This window comes from Suricata suricatta, chromosome 5, assembly GCF_006229205.1.
Source record: "Suricata suricatta isolate VVHF042 chromosome 5, meerkat_22Aug2017_6uvM2_HiC, whole genome shotgun sequence".
NCBI lineage: Eukaryota > Metazoa > Chordata > Mammalia > Carnivora > Herpestidae > Suricata > Suricata suricatta.
The window spans coordinates 121,872,972-121,890,224 of NC_043704.1; the positions used below are offsets into that span (position 1 = coordinate 121,872,972).

The following is a 17,253-nucleotide window of genomic DNA, read 5'->3' on the forward strand; positions in this document are numbered from 1 at the left end:
CCCGCGGCGCGCTTCCTGCCGTCGCGGAGGACACCCGCCCGCCGGCCTGCGGGGGCGCCTCGCTCGCCTGCGGCCCTCCCGGGGCTCTCTTAGGTGAGCGGCGCTTCCTGGCCACCGGGCGGCCGAGACGCGACCGGGCGCCCCGGGCAGCTGGCGCTTTGGGTGGCGTTCCTGAAGGGCCCTTTCTGGAGAGGCGGCGCCCTCGCCCTGTCTCTCCTCCGCCTCTGAGGACGTCCCCGCGGCTTCTCCACCCTCAGGTGCCTTTTTTGTGTAGAAGTGCATATTAGGGGTGGGGATCCTGGGCTCTTGGGGTACGGGCGTGTTTTCAAATTCCAGCGCCTCCGCTGACCAACCCTGGGACCTTGGGCCCAAGTGCCCCGATTTGGTAATGGGAATAATAACACGTACTTCACAGGGTTGTTTTGAGGCCAGGACAGGATGATGTGCATGACCGGTCAGCCAGCGCTCGGTAAGTGGTAGGCTTTTAGGAGCAACCCTGGTGCATCTTATCTCGAAGCTGTTGCTGATTCCAGGCTGCGGGTGTACGTTTGGGGGCACATTTATTTACAAACTGCTCTGGTGTTGCAATAACCTTCCCTGGAATTGCCTAATGTTGCAGTCCGTTCTCTTACGGTGGCCATAGTGGAATCCTATAGTTCCCATACTCCAATCTTGTAGTCTCTTTCTTGCTAAGGCTGACTTGGGCTACCTGTCTGAAGTGCTGAGTGGCAATTGTTGAAATAAGACCGAAAGAATATTAGGATTCGCTTAGGATGGAATATGGTGGGACACACTGACTGGAAGTGCTTTGCAGTTGAACTAATCTTAAGTCACACTTAACTGTCACTTGTTACAGAGTATAAACACACGAGGAATATGGAAACAGACTCCTTTTTTGCATTGCTACATCCGAAGGGAGTGACAGGTGCTTTGTAAACATCATTGTGGGCAGTGTTAGTGTCTGGTGAAGTCATGATAATTAAATTAGATGAGTACTTATTTTGAAGCAGTGAATGAATGTTTGGAAATGTGATTCCTAATAAAATCATCTCCTCCGAGTCAGGATTCTCAGCAGTTCATTAATCATTTGGGGATTTTTATGCCACACTAAGGTTTTTATGGTAAAAGCAGAACTGTTTAAGTCATGATGTAGCGTAAGAGAGAGTGGTCAGGATAAAGATCTTTGTTTCAGAAGGCAAATGGAGAAACAAGTAAAATATCTTAAACTTTAAAAATTGAAATTGTATCCACTAAAGCAAAAATGACTAACAACAAAAACTTTGTTTTACACTCCCTGATTCATACTCTGATGAAGATCTTTGACCTTCATAGTGTTTTTTAGAAGTGTAGAAAATGGAGTTGGCTTTTAATTTATTGCCACTTTGCACCTCTCTCCTGTGTTTCCTACTTTTTAAAGAGACTCATCCATAAAGGCTTTCGAATCAACTTACTTTTGAATGTGAACAAAATACATAAAAGAAAATTCAGATTCAACCTTGTAATCTAAGTTACGTTCCTCCTAAACCGATCTTTCCTCTTGTCTAACTAGACTGGGGAACCTGACAGTAGAAGCACTGCTGTGCTAGTTGCTGTGAAAAGGCCAGGGGACAGAAGTCACATCTTGCTTTGTTAAAGGGTCCCTATGGCTGGGGCTTTGGGCATGTCAGTCTTTTTGTGCCTTAGTCTTTTTATTTATAGAGTTTGAGTGGGTGTGTGTCATAAGGTTTGGGAGGGTGGTGGTGGACTAGTGAATCACATTACGTGGAAGAACCTTCCAGGATACTGCCCTCTGCACTTTTATAGTTTTCCTTCTCTTCCCTGTCTTTCTCTCTTGTTGATTTTTTCTTCTCTTCCTGAATTCAGAATATCCTAATGCCTTAGTGCTTCCAAGCCATTCCCTCAATGTTTTTTGTTTTTTTGTTTGTTTGTTTTTTAAAGTAAGCTCTGTGCCCAATGCAGGCTTGAACTCATGACCCAGATCAAGAGTCACATGCTATGCTGCCTAAGCCAGCCCAGGGCCCCCATTCCCTCTGCTTTTTTCTTTTCTTAAAAAAAAATTGTTTTTGAATGTAGTTGACACATGATGTTACATTAGTTTCAGGTGTACCACATAGTGATCCGACAAGTGTATACATTACGCTATGCTCACAAGTGTAACTATCATCGGTTGCCATCCAACACTATTACAGTATCACTGACTATATTCCCTGTCCTTTTTTTCTACCTGCGCTCTCTCCAGGTGATCTTATCATGTCCACTGTCAATGTGCTGTTGACTCTCAGATTTTTTTTTAATGTTTATTTATTTATTTTGAAAGAATGAGTGAGAGTGTGAGCCAGGGGGGAGGGAGAGACAGAATTCCAAGCAGGCTCCATGCTGTCCGTCAGCCTGATGCGGGGCTTGATCTCAGAAACTGTGAGATTGTGATCTGAGCTGAAATCAAGAGTTGGACTTTGAACTGACTGAGCCACCCAGGTGCCCCGACACTCAGATTTTTATCTCCAGTCCTGAACTTCAGATTTCTTTCACTGCCTTTGTGGTAACTTCATTTGTCTATAGGCATCCAAAACTGAACATATTCAGAGTGGAGCTCTTGATTTCTGTTTCTCAACCTGTTCCTTCCTCAGTACCCATCTGCCCTCCTTTTCCACTCTCAAGTGAAAAATCTGGTGGTTATTCTTAATTCGTCCCTTTGCCTCATTGTGCCCCCTTTCCCCCCATAATCAGTCCTTCAGCAAACCCTTACCTCCAAAATACGTTTCAGGTATATTTACTTCTTTGTTTTTATTGTCACCAACCCAGTTCTTGGGCAGTAGCTTCTTACTTGGTCTCTTGCCTCTGGTCTTGCTTTCCTGTTTCAAACAGTAGTCAGAGTGATCTTTACTCACTGGCCTGCTTCGGGGGTAAATCCATACTCTTTACCTGCATTATCCACTATTATCTTGCTTATTTTCTTATTTTTTATGGCTTTTTTTTCTTTTTCTCCAGCATACTCTAAACTCTCTGAGGGCGGGGATCTTCTCCGTCTTCCCTATTGGTATTCTTGGTAGCCAGAATAGTGCCTAGAACATTTAAATAATGTTGAACAAATGAATGTGTGAATGAAATAAGTCAGCCTTTTGATTACAGGTTCGACATGTGCTGAACAAACCATAACTTCCTTTTTGGTTGCAGATTTGTGCAAGTAACAGTTATTCTGTTAGGCATCCTTATTCCTCAGTCTTGGTTAAGGGGTGCTGTACCTCTTGAAAAGGCTAGACATTAAGCCAGTGATAACAACAAATGTGATTTTTATTCATTGTGTACTGGTTCATTAGTATTTTTGTAAATAAGGAACCAAACAAGGTTTTCCAGGCTTGTTTTGTTCTTTTGAGACATTGAATTTTGGTCTTGAGAGGATTGGTTCTAGAATGTGGTAGTTTCATTTAGTATTGCATACCAAATCCTGTAGGGTAGCAGTTGGAATTTTTGTAGAGAACAGGTGTTTTTATTTCAATTACACTATTAAAAAAAAAACAAATGTTGAGACCCCTGCTCCTGTGTGTGTGTGTGTGTGTGTGTGTGTGTGTGTATGTATGTATGTGTGTATCCATCCTTTCAACCATTTAATTTGGAATTATCGTATCTTGAGGATAAATCCTTAACATTTAGTTTCGTTGCTTTGTTTTTTCAACATTTTTAAAGCATGGAGCCTGCTTGGGAGCCTGCTCGCTCGCTCGCTCGCTCGCTCGCTTGCTCGCTCTCTCTCTCTCCTGCCCCTTCCCCTTTTCTCCCTCTCTCTCCCTCTCTCTGCCCTCCCCCCACTCGAACTCTTATTCAAAACAAATAAAACATTAAAAAAAGTGTATAATTCCATTGTCAAGGTAGAAATATAGAGAAAAAAATAACATTGGAGGAGAAAAGCCTAGACTAGAAGAATAATGCTGACTTGACATTTAGTAGAGGAGAAGAAAAGGAAGATAGATGAGAATATCATCAGTTTTTTTTGGCTTGTGTGGGACAGCTTCCCTTATCACTGTTTCTTACCTCTCTCTCAATGTCTTCCCCAAATTTTAGCACTTGGATTTTTACCCTCTTGCTCACTGTCCCTCCATTCCCTGATTGGAGTGGGCTCTTTTTCTAAGGAGTGCTTATGAGCCTTCAGTAGTTTAATATTAGTCTGCTGTAATGCTATGTGAGAGAAAACTATCCTTTTCTTGAAGAGGCCTTTCTTCTCCTCATCAGGGTCTGTCTTGTTACATTTTCTAGCTTTCTCTTTATCATGGCTCCAGACTGGTGCACTTCCTTTTTAAGTTGTTGTTCTTTTATAGATTCCATAGTAGCCTTTATGTTATCATATCCCTATTAAATAGTTCTGAGTCATAAGCTTCTAGTTGAGAGAGAGAAAATGAAAGGGATTAGGTGTATGGTTGGGTGTGTATAGTGTGTTTGTTCTAGTTTCTCCGATAATGCAGATTGGGTGTCTCTAATTTAGACCTTTTTCACTAGACTTATTATTATATAAATAAGAACTATTTTTATATATTTAATATAAAGATATAATTTAATATAATGTATAATATACAATAAATATATAATAAACCTTTATATAAATATTTTAAACATTAAAATTTATTAATTATTACTATATTATCCACAATCAGCATGGAGCCAGATATGGGGCTAGATCCCAGGACCCTGGGATCGCAACCTAAGCTGAAATCAAGAGTTGGACACTCAACTGACTGAGCTACCCAGGTGCCCTAAGACTTATTTTTTTAGATGACTAAAGAGATTTTGATAAAAAGGCATTTTTGAAAGGGGATGTCATTGAATTTAAAGGATTTTATATACAGTAAAACTCTAATTTTTAAAAATAATTTAAAAAATTTCAGTACAGTTAATGTACAGTGTTATATTAGTTTTAGGTGTGCAGTATAAATGATTCAGCAGTTCTATACATTACTTAGTGCTCATCGTGATAAGTATACTCTTTATTCCCTATCACTTAATTTCACCCATCTCCCACCTACCTCCCCTCTGGTGACCATCAGTTTGCTCTCTGTAATTAAAAAAAGTCTATTTCTTGGTTTGTCAAACCTCAGTGTTTTCATATACGGTCCTGAGGTGATTTTTTTTGAATGTTTATTTACTTATTTTGAGGGAGAAAGACTATGAGCCAGGGAGGGACAGGGAGAGAGGGAGAGAGAAAATCCCAAGCAGGCTCGGTGCTCTCAGCACAGAGCCTAACATGGGGGCTCAGATCTCACAAACCCTGAAATTGTGACCTGAGCCAAAATCAAGAGTCTGATGCTTAACTAACTGAACCACCCAGTTACCCCATTCCTGAGTTTTGACACATGCGTAGTTTTTTGTAATTATAACCACCACTAACAGTATACAGAACAATTCCAGTACCCCAAATAATTCCCTTGTGCTATTCCTTTATAGTCCTCTCCCTTCTCATTCTTAGCACTTGGGTTTAATTAATTAATTTTTAAAAATATTTATTTTTGGGGTGACTGGGTGGCTCTATTGGTTAAGCAGCCGACTTTGCTGCAGGTCATGATCTCACAGTTTGTGGGTTCAAGCCCCACATCAGACTCTGTGCTGACAGCTCAGAGCCTGGAGCCTGCTTCCGATTCTGTGTCTCCTTCTCTCTCTCTCTGCCCCTCCTCCACTCCTGCTTTCTCTCTCTCTCTCTCTCTCTCTCTCTCTCTCTCTCTCTCTCAAGATTAAATAATAAAAAAAAAACCCAAAAATTTATTTTTGAGAGAGAGAGAGAGACATAGAGATGGAGGGTGAGTGGGGAAGGGGAAGAAAGAGGGAGACAGAATTCAAAGCAGGCTCCAAAGCAGGCTCCAGGCTCTAAGCTGTCAGCCTGATGCACGGCTCGAACTCATGAACTATGAGATCATGACATGAGCCTAAGTCGGATGTTTAACGGACGGAGCCACCCAGGGGCCCTTATTTGGTTTTTAAAGAGAAAAGTTTTCATGGATAGAATATGTTAGAACTGGAATGAATGGATAACTGATCACCTTAATTGTTGGTTTTCTTTTGGAATTATCAATGAGATAATTCCAGTTTTCAATGTGCAATAAATGAATTATCCTTGTAGATGGAGGCATATTTCTAAAGGCTTTAAATTAGAAAATTATGATAGAACTTCTGAAACCTGTCAAATGAGGCGTATCCCATAGTGTCAGCTTATAATAGGGACCATCTAACAAAGAATTTTGGGGCTGAATCTGTGATAATAATGGATGGCATCACATATCCTTTCATCTCTCTGGTAAATCTAGACTTCCATTAACTGCTCTTGCAGGCTTAGCGAGAGATTAATAATTGCCAAAGACTATGTTATGAAGTCTCATTTTTTTTTCTGTAACTTCTCTCTAGCCTATCCGTTTTTTTCCTGGCACTTAAAGTTTTTAGCTATTCAACTTTCCTAGGGATTGAGGGGAGGATATGCTATCTGTATAACAGTGGTATGTTGCAAATGTAGCTTTCATTTATCCTATATATTAGTTTCAGTCTAAAGCTGTTAATAATGTAAAACCTCCATCATTTCCTTACAAAATTCACAAATCTTTACCCTGAATCCTGGCTTCAGGATCTGTTTTTCACTCATGTCTTCATCTGGAGTGTATACCTATAACTCCTTATTTCCTGCGGTGTTTAAAGCAGCTGCTTGAAGTTCTTATCATTTGACTCTTTAACTGGGTGTGTTTGCTGCTGGACAGTCCCCTCTGTTGTGGTATTGCTAGAGCCAGTTCTGTAGCTCCCAGTTCTCTCCTGCAAACTTGCCAGAACTGACATGCTTGTTCCTGACTGTAGCTTGTCTTCCCTTGGTGCTGGAATCACTTGGGAGACCACCAGGCAAATGCTTACTTGCCTTCAAGGGAAATTCAATCCTGATTATCCATGCCTTCAGGAGGAGGATTATGTGGATTAAAAGAAATCCATGAGTAGTAATCCAGAAACTTTATATAACTGCAGTTTAACCACATTCCTGACGATAGTTTTTCCTTGCATTTCTAATAACTGTAATATTTACTAATTACATATCTATCTCCTACCATATAGAAGTATTGGCAAGAGTGAAGGAGTGAAAGGATGGGAGGGGTCAACAGAATTAGGTAATGAACAGGCATTGCCCTACATAATTTGGTGTTGACTGGGTGGTTTAACCACAGTGCTTACTAGACCTCGAAGACCTAAATTCCACGAATTCCTTACCTGCTGAGCCATCGAAAGAAATTTGAGGTGACTGTCAACAAAGAGGTCAAACTCCATTTTGAGACTTTTGCTCTTTACTAGTTTAAATGACCAAGCTTTAATGATTTAAATAATGAGTATTTCAGGCCATCAGAATTGTAAGTTTAATGCAGTTTGAAGTTTTCTTTAATGCTTATTTAAAATTTAATCTTTCGACAATTTTCAAAACTGAAAAACTGCAGTTTGAAATAGTGATTTTTTTTTTTTGAGTTTATTTTGAGAGAGAGAGAGCTGGCGAGTGAGCGCATGAGCAGGGGAGGGACAAAGAGAGAGGGAGAGAGAATCCCAAGCAGGTTCCCCACAGTCAGTTCTGAGCCTCATGCAGGGCTCAGACTCAAAAACCTTGAGATCATGACACGAGCTGAAACCAAGAGTGGGATGCTTAGCAGACTGAGCCATCCAGGCGCCCCTGAGATGCTCAGTTTTTGTAGCCAGGCCCCTCACTACTACTTCTGACAAATTACCTACACAGTAATAAATTTCTATTAAATCGTTAAAATATGGTCATTTAAAATTGTGTATTCTTTTTTTTGTTTGTTTTTGGTGCAAAAATGTGTTTTTATTAAAGCATGGGGACAGGACCGTGGGCAGATAATGGCTGCCTACAATTGTGTATTCTTGAACTATTGATTTAGGTCTTGTATTTAGATACTAATAAAAGCAGTGTTTTCCTTTAGCTTTATAAATCATTATAAATTGCTGCTGTTATGTTATCTGAACAAAAATTATAATTTGTTAGCTAAAACTTACGTCTACAGTTGTATATTTTAAAAAAGGTAGGTTCCTGATCCTTTTGTATTTCATAAGCGTGATGATTGGGTGTTCACACTGTTGTGTGACATGTGCTTCCCTTAAATCTTGTTAAGACCTTGGCACACTGCCTGTCTGACGTGGGGGGAAAAAGGATCTATATTTACCAACTAGATACATATATATGATATATAGGTATTATTCCCCTTATTTGGGATTCATTATAGATAAATTTTGGGGGGTGGGTATCCTGGGGATGGCCATATGAGATTCTCTTAATACGCTTATTTTTTGCTGGAGAGCCTAAGGAAACATCCATAGGAGTAAATAGATGGTGGTTGTTTTGACAAAGTTGTGATCAATTGAAATTATTTTATTTTTGGGTTTTTTTTTTGATGGTTGTGAAACTTCCACATTTTCATTGAAAACCATTGGTTGTCTTAAATATTAATATACTTTACCCACCATTCTATTATTAATATTTTCCCCAAGTAATTGATATCCTTCTGGGTTTTAGGACCTGATTCTACCTACAAGGATTGTCTACTGTGTTTGTGTATGGTACCTATGTATGCCATGCCAGCCAACAACAGTTATTTTATCATTAACCTGTGAAGAATTCATGATTTCTTTAATTCTGTATATTGTCATCTACCTATTTGCTTTCTTTTCTTTTTTCTTTCTTCCTTCCTTTTCTTTTTTTTCATTCTTTTTTTCTTTTTCAAGTAATCTCAAGGCCAACATGGGCTCAGATTTCAACCTGGAGATCATGAGTCACCTGCCTCACCAATTGCACTAGCCAGGTGCCCCTCCTTTTATTTTATTTTATTTTTGTTATTTAAAGTTGTGGCTGTCCATGTAGCCCCTTAGAAAAACCGCTCTTTTGCTTCTGAAGGAAGGTTGGCCCAAAGAGTGGAAAGAGCCTTCTATTTGATATGTTCAAATATGTAATAGTTTTTGTATCATATGAAATTCCGATAAAATAAAATGTTTTGAAAATAAGGGGAGAGGAAAAAAAAGATATTGTTCTTTGTGCTTACTATATGGGAAGAGACTATAGTAATAGTTAACATTTATTGGATGCCTACTTCTATGCCATGTTATGCTACATGCCCTTCCTAGATTTTATCTTCATAGCAAACTTGTAATGAAGGTACTGATATCCTTGCTTAAGAGATAAGGAAACTGAAGCTTTGGGGGATGTTATCATGCCAAGCATCACATGGTTTGAGAAGAGTCAGGTTTCAAACTCAGATCTGTCTGACTCTAGAATTTACATTTATCTTTCCTTTCCTTTTCTTTTCTCTTTTAAGATTTTATTTTTAGGTAATGTCTACCAACACCCAACATAAGGCTTGAACTTATAACCCCGAGATCAAGAGTCATGTGCTCCACCGGCTGAGCCAGCCAGACGCCCCTAGAATTTATATTTTTAACTGATTGCCTCACTTGGTTCTTTATTTTTTAAGTTGTTCAGAGGAAGGTTGAAAGAGATGATATAAGTTTAAAGTGTTGTATTTTTTTAGTATAATAGTCACCACCTTCATCTTACAGTAGCTGTGTAGTATTTGGAAACAGGATGCAATTTTCTGCTCATTTTAACCTTTAACCTTTTTTTAAATTGAAATACTAGTTTCAGGTATATATCTGTTGATTCAACAATTCAGTACATTACTCACTGCTCACCATGATAAGTGTAGTCACCATCTGTCACCAAACAATGTTATTACAGTATTATTGATTGTATTCCATTTGCTGTATTTTTTACTTCCTTGACTTATTTTATAACTAGAAATTTGTATCTTTTAATCCCTTTATTTTACTTATCCTCCCCCCCACCTCTCAACCATTAACTTTATTTTTCTAACTACTCTTAAATAAGTTGATACAGGTATGGCCTAGTTTTATTGTAAAAGTTAAGAGCTAAAAAAAAAATTGGGGTGCCAGTGGCTTAGTTGATTAAGTGTCTGACTCTTGATTTCAGCCCAGGTCATGATTGAGCCTGTGTTGGGCTCCTGCTTTGGCAGTGCAGAATCTGTTTGGAATTCTCTCCCTCTCTCTCTGCTTTTCCCCTGCTCTTGTTCTCTTGTTTCTCTCTCTGAAAATACATGAGCAAATAAATGTTAAAAAAATAAATTAGTTATTTGATGCAGTATGCCTTTGTTTTGAATGTATAAAAAGCTTTGCTTTTGCCTTGGTTTTATAGTTAGAAAGTATGTAGTTTTAGGGGTGCTTGGATGGCTCATTTAGTTGAATGTTGACTTTTGATTTCACCTCAGGTCTTGATCCCAGGGTTGTGGGATGAAGCCCTGTGTTGTGCTCTGTGCTGAGCATGGAGCCTGCTTAAGATATTCATTCTCTTTCTCTTTCTCCCTTCCCCTCTGTCCCTCTTTCCCCCTCTTCCCTGCCCATGATCTCTTTCTTTCTCTTAAAAAAAAAAAAAAAAGCCAACTCACTAGCCATGAGAATGTGACCTGAGCTGAAGATGGATGCTTAACCAACTGAGCCACCCAGGCACCCCAAGATTTTATTTTTAAGTAATCTGTACACCTAAAAAGTGGAACTCAAACTCATAACTCCGAGACTAAGAGTCACATGCTCTATCGTCTGAGTCAGCCAGGTACATCTTTCTGCCCATTTTTAATCAGATTGTTTGTTTTTTGGTGTTGAGTTATAGAAGTTCTTTATGTATGTGTGTGAATATATATATATATATGTATACATATATTTATACATATTTAATTTTTAGTTTTCAAAAAAATTTTAAAGTAAGCTCTCTGCTTGAACTCATGGGGCTTGAACTCATCCATGAACTCATCCCATGAACATGGGAGTTGAACTCAGAAGCCCCATGTTCTTTATATATTGTTTTTTAAATTTTTTTTAATGCTTTTTATTTATTTTTGAGAGACAGAGCAAGCAAGGGAGGGTCAGAGAGAGAGGGAGATACAGAATCTGAAACAGGCTCCAGGCTCTGAGCTAGCTGTCAGCACAGAGCCCGACGCAGGGCTCGAACCCATGAACCGTGAGATCTGACCTGAGCCAAAGCTGGATGCTTAACCAACTGAGCCACCCAGGTGCCCCGTCTTTATATATTTTGGATATTAATTCCTTATCAGATATGTCTTTTGCAGATCTCTTCTCCCATTCTTTAGGTTGTCCTTTTTGTTTTGTTGATGGTTTCCTTTGCTTTGCAAAAGCTTTTTAGTTTGATGTAGTCTCAGTGGTTTATTTTTGCTTTTGTTTCTCTTGCCTGGGGAGACAGATCTAGAAAAGTATTGCCAAGGTTGATGTCCAAGAGATTACTACTTAAGTTTAGGGTTTTTTTTTTTTTATGTTTTATTTATTTTTGAGAGAGAGAGAGAGAGAGATAGCATGAGCAGGGGAGGGGCAGAGAGAGAGGGAGACACAGAATTTGTAAAAGGCGAAAGATTTATGCAATCTGAAGAGAAACCAGAGTATGGGAGACACAGAATTTGAGGACAGGCTCCAAGCTCTGAGCTAGCTGTCAGTAGAGAGCCCAACACGAGGCTTGAACTCACAAATCGTGAGATCATGACCTGAGCCGAAGCAGGAGGCTCAACCAACTGAGCCACCCAGGCACCCCTACTTAAGTTTAGTTTTATGGTCTCAGGTCACACATTTAGGTCCTTAATCCATTTTGAGTTCATTTTTGAGTATGGTGTAATAAAGTGGTCAGGTTTTTTTCTTTTGCATGTTAGCTGTCCACTTTTCCCAGCACCATTCATTGAAGAGAGTATCTTTTCCCCAGTGTATATGTTTGCCTTCTTTGATGTAGGTTAATTAATTAATTGAACATGTAAGTATGGGTTTTTTTTCTTGGCTTTCTGTTCTATTCCATTGATGTATGTCTGTTTATGTGCCAGTACCATGTTGTTTTGATTACCATAACTTTATAGTATAGTTTGAAAACTGGGATTGTGATACCTCCAGTTTGTTCTTTGTCAAGATTGCCTTTGCTATTTGGGTTTTTGTTTTACTTTACAAATGTTCAAGTTCTTCAAAAAAAACTATTGGTATTTTGATAGGTATTGCGTTGAATCTATAGAGTGCTGTGGGTAGTTTGGACATTTTAACAGTATTTTTTCCAGTCTGTGAGCGGTGTATCTTTTCTTTTATTTGTGTCATCTTTGATTTATTTTTTCTCTCTCAGTGTCTTATAGTTTTTAGAGTACAGTTCTTTCACCTCTTTGGTTAAATTTATTCCTATTTATTTATTTAAATGCCAGTTAACGGATAGTGTAGTATTGGCTTCAGGACTAGAATTCAGTGATTTAAAAAAAATGTTTTATTTATTTTTGAGAGAGAGAGAGAGAGAGAGAGAGAGAGAGAGAACGAGCAGGAGACAGGCAGAGAGAAAGGGAGACACAGAGTCTGAAGCAGGCTCCAGGCTCTGAGATGTCAGCACAGAGTCTGACGTGGGGCTCAAACCCTTGAACCACGAGATCATGACCGAAGCCAGTGTTGGATGCTTAACTGACTGAGCCACCCAGGTGCTCCTGAATTTAGTTATTTTATTCTTTTTGATGCACTTGTAAATGGGATTGTTTTCTGAGTTTTCCTTTCTGCTATTTTGTTGGTAGTGTATCGAAATGCAGCAGATTTTTATATCTTGATTTGTATTTTGCAACTTCACTGAATTTGTCAGTCCTAATAGTTTTTTTTATGAAGTCTTCAGAGTTTTTAAAATATCCTATCATGTCATCTGCAAATAGTGACAGTTTTACTTATTCCTTCCCAATTTGGATGCCTTTTATTTCTTTTTATTGTCTAATTGCCATTGCTAGAAGTTCCAGTACAATGTTGATTAAAAGTGGTGTGTAGTGCCTGAGTGGCTCAGTTGGTTATGTGTCTGACTCTTGGTTTTGGCTCAGATCATGATCTCATGGTTCATGAGATTATGCCCCATGTTGGGTTCTGCACTGCAGCATGGAGCCGGCTTGAGATTCTCTTTCTTTCCTTCTCTCTCCTCCTGTCTCTCCCTCTCTGTCTCCCTCTCCCTTCTTCTCCCTCCCCCTTCCTCTCCCTTTCCCTTTCTCTGACTTTCCCCACTGGAGCGCATGCATGTGCTTGTGCATACACACTGTCTCTCAAAATAAACATTTTTTTTTTTTTAAAAGTGGTGAGAGTTCTTGCTCAATTTGTTTGACAATGGCTTTGTTGATTATACATATATGTGTGTGTTATATAATTATATAATTACATACCATACAATTCATCCATTGAAAGTGTACAATTTAGTAGTTTTTATGATACTCCAATACATAAATCAATTTTAGAAAATTTTATATCAGTGTAAGAAGAAATCTTTTAGCTATCATTGTTCAGTCCCATCCATGCCCTAGCCCTAAGCAATGGCTAATCTACTTTATCTCGGTAGATGTGCCTATTATGCAGTCTTTTGTGATTGGCTTCTTTCACTTAGCATAATGTTTTTAAGGTTCATCCATACTATAACATATATCAGTACTTTTTTGTGCTGACTACTTCTATTTTCTTTTTAAATTTCATTAATAAATGTGATTTACTAAGTATTATGGTTGTTAATCAGGAGATTAACCATGCCCTGGGTTTTCTTTCTGTGTATCATTTGGTGGTTAACATTTTGTTACATATTTATTAAACTGTAAAAGTATTGTTAGAGAGAAGGAAATGATGTAAATTTTAAAGTGAGTTTAGTGGTACCTGGGTGGCCCAGTTGGTTAAACTTCTGACTCTTGATTTTGGCTCAGGTCGTGATCTCACTCACAGTCCTGTGTCAGACTCTGACAGTGTGGTGCCTACTTGGGATTCTCTCTCTCTCTCTCTCTCTCTCTGTCTCTCTCTCTCTCTCTTTCTCTCTCTTTCTTTCTCTCTCCGCCCCTTCCTCACTTATGTATGTGTGTCCTCTCTCTCTCAAACAACAACAGCAATAATAAAACATTAAAAGAAAACAAAGTGAGTTTAGCTGTTAGTATCCTTGGCAAGAATTTTAAAAGGAGCTGGAAACTATGGGATAAATTAAGCAAAATTTGGAAATTACACCTAGATTTTACTTTTCATGTTTTTTCTTAATCCCTCTTGTATCTTACATTTCTTTGAGCTAATACTGTGTATAATATCTACACTTGAACCTAAATTAAGGACAGAGGTAAATTAGATGTAGAATTGGAGTGTTGTAGAAGAGAGAGTTTCATATTCAGAGTACTTCTGTCCTGAAAGCCAGTCCAGACTAGTTTCCCACAGAGTTTCACAGAACACCTTGAGTTGCCTTACTTTAATCTCAGGTATTTTGCCATGTGTGTATAAAACATTTTTGTAAAATTTCTGTTTTTAATGTCTAATGATTTTGGAGGGAGAGAGAGACAGAGCACAAGTAGGGGAAGGGCAGAGAGAGGGAGCAGGCTCCAGACTCTGAGCAATCTGTCAACACAGAACCCAAAGACACGGGGCTTGAAAGAGGAGCTCATGACCTGAGCCAGAGTCAGCCGCTTAACCTACTGAGCCACCCAGGTGCCCCGTGCCATGCGTACATTTTAAAGAATGATTTCTCAGTTAACTTATGAGGCTTAAACAAACATTTAACTCTGATGTGTTGTCTTTTAGAAACAGGTTAGTTTGTGAAGTGGTTTGTTTGTTTTGTGTCTCCATTTGGCTTCATTTTTTTGGATTGCTTAGATTGGATTTGGATTGTTTTCAGTTTTGGGCTATTACAAATAAAGCAAGTATGAACATTTATTTTTTTTGTGTGAACCAAATACTTTTCCCTTTTCTGTGATAAATGCCCAAGAGTGCAGTTACTGAGTTGTTTGGTAATTACATGTTTAGTTTTATAAGAAACTGTCACCGTCCCTTTTATCATACAAGGAGTAACACAGAAGCCTTATATAAACAGATCCTAGCTGAGCTGCTGGTTGAAGTAAGCGTGGAGTTCCACCTGTTTGATAGCCATACAGTGCATACAGTGACTGTGCCAACTGTGTGTGCACTCTTCATCCAGGCTGGAGCTTCATTCGAGGCCATTCAGGTGAAGTGACAGTAAAAAAAAAAAAAAAAAAAAAAAGGAGGGGGGAGCGCCTGACTGGACTCTGGATATCAAGGTCCTGAGTTCCAGCCCCACGCTGGGTATAGAGATTACTTAAATGGAAACTTGAAAAAAAAAAAAAAGACTTGGGAGTGATTTTAGGCTTATTACTGGCAGAGTTGTTACTGGCACTCAGGTTTTTTGATTTCTAGTTTTTGTTTTTATACATCAGGCTTATACTTTCATATGTTCATTTTGAATGGTCAAATAGTCCTCCAAGGTTTGTTATGGAAAACATAGTACTACGCTGCTCCTCTCCCTTCTGATATAATTATACCAGGGTATTTGCTATTTGTGTGTATGTGCGCATATATAAATACATATTTTTAAGTTTATTTACTTTCAAGAATGAGGGCATGTGAGCAAGCAGGGGAGGGGCAAAGAGAGGGAGGAGAAAGAGAGAATCCAGGTGGGCTCCACACGCTGACAGCGTGGATCTCCTCGCTGGGCTCGAACTCCACCAAGAACCATGAGCTCAAGACCTGAGGCAAAATCAAGAGCCGGATGCATAATGAACTGAGTTACTCAGGTGCCCCTAGTGTATGTATTATTTTGTACTAAATTATGTCCCTTTTATTTTTCCTTTGTAAAACAGTATTCTGTGTAAAAAATGTATGTAATTATTTAAAATTGTGCTTCCTTTGTCTTATCTATAAATTTAATTTCAAAGTGGTAAAGAGAATGTTATGAAATATTTGTTATTTTAAACAAGGGAGCATTGGGTCTGACATAAAATAGGTGGGATATGGCGGTGCAGAACATGGGAAGACTCACTGTGGCAGGGAGGCTGGCATCTTGGGATTACTGAAAGCAGGCTGCATATAGCTTTAGAGGAGAGAGTGAGAGGGACAGAGGTATATGATAACAAATGTGTAGGATGAATCCAACAGGGAGGCAGGGGCCATGTGGGACCTTATAGGAAGAGGCTTGGAGAGTTTGACTAGAGCAAAAACTGAGGAGTTTTGAGGTACGAGTGACTCAACCAAGTGCAATTTATAGCTGAAATGGACTTAAAGATCATATAGCTTAATGTCCTACTTTACAAATAAGAAAATGAAAGTTGAGAGGGAATTTTCCCAAGGTTAGACAAATAATCAATTAGCTGGAGCTAGAACTTGACCTTGCTAATTCATCGCTTACACTAGACTGCCAGGCAGAGGGATAAGGATTACCCTTTTTTTAAATTTTATTTTTTAGTAATCTCTGCACCCAATATGGGGCTTGAACACATAACTGCAAGATTAAGAGTCACATATTCCACTGACTGAGCCAGCTAGGTGGTCCCACAGGGATTACATTTTAGACTGTTGGGAACATTTCAGGTTTCACCAAGAGAATTCCAGGATGGAGATGGCTTGGATGGCTGTGTGCAAGCTGGAGGCAGTAGGTAATGGGAAGCCACAAAGTCAAGGCCCCTATGATTTTATCTTCTGGTCAAACGGAATCACTAAATATGTCTGATCTTATGCTGTTATTTAATAGTTATTTTGTGTTAGTTTGTTAGTTTTCTCTTCTAGATAGTATGGCCTTGACTTTTTACTTCGTATACATTCTGGCTCAAATACTTTACAAGTAATGAGTTGTACTTGTAAGTCGCCCCAGCATCAGATTTGAATTAGGGCACCAGTCATAGTGCCATGATATTATGGTTCTAGAAATAGTATTCTAAGGTTATGCCAAAGTGAATGACTTTGTACTGGTCAGAACCAGTTTATTTACAATGTGTTGCTAATGCAAAAAAATAAAAAAAAATTTTTTTAATTAAAAAAATTTTTTTTTATTTTTTAAATTTAATTTTGAGAGACAGAGACAGCGCGAGCAGGGGAGGGTCAGAGAGAGAGGGAGATACAGAATCTGAAGCAGCCTCCAGGCTCTGAGGTAGCCGTCAGCACAGAGCCCGACACGGGGCTTGAACCCACGAACTGTGAGATCATGACCCAAGCCAAAGCTGGACGCTCAACCAACTTAGCCACCCAGGCGCCCCCAAATATATTTATTTTTGAGAGAAAGAGACAGAGCATGAGTGGGAGAGGGGCAGAGAGAAAGGGAGACACAGAATTGAAAGCAGGTCCAGGCTCTGAGCTGTCAGCCCAGACCCCCATGTGGCTCTAACTCACAAACTGTGAGATCATGACCCGAACCAAAGTTGGACGCTTAAC

At 39.1% G+C, this 17,253-nt stretch overlaps 1 protein-coding gene and 1 non-coding gene across 2 annotated transcripts in view; both read left to right on the forward strand.

The window, feature by feature from the left end:
- The first annotated feature begins 23 nt into the window (after nt 1–23).
- Nucleotides 24–17,253, forward strand: part of PIK3CB (phosphatidylinositol-4,5-bisphosphate 3-kinase catalytic subunit beta) — a 168,817-nt gene continuing 151,587 nt past the window's right edge. The window contains exon 1 of the mRNA XM_029940169.1: nt 24–257. The gene's annotated coding sequence lies outside the window, so the exon portion shown is untranslated. The remainder of the gene's footprint in view (nt 258–17,253) is intronic.
- On the forward strand, nt 8,048–8,151 carry LOC115293102. Its single transcript, XR_003909363.1, has one exon. It is a non-coding gene; the product is annotated as a small nucleolar RNA U13 (small nucleolar RNA).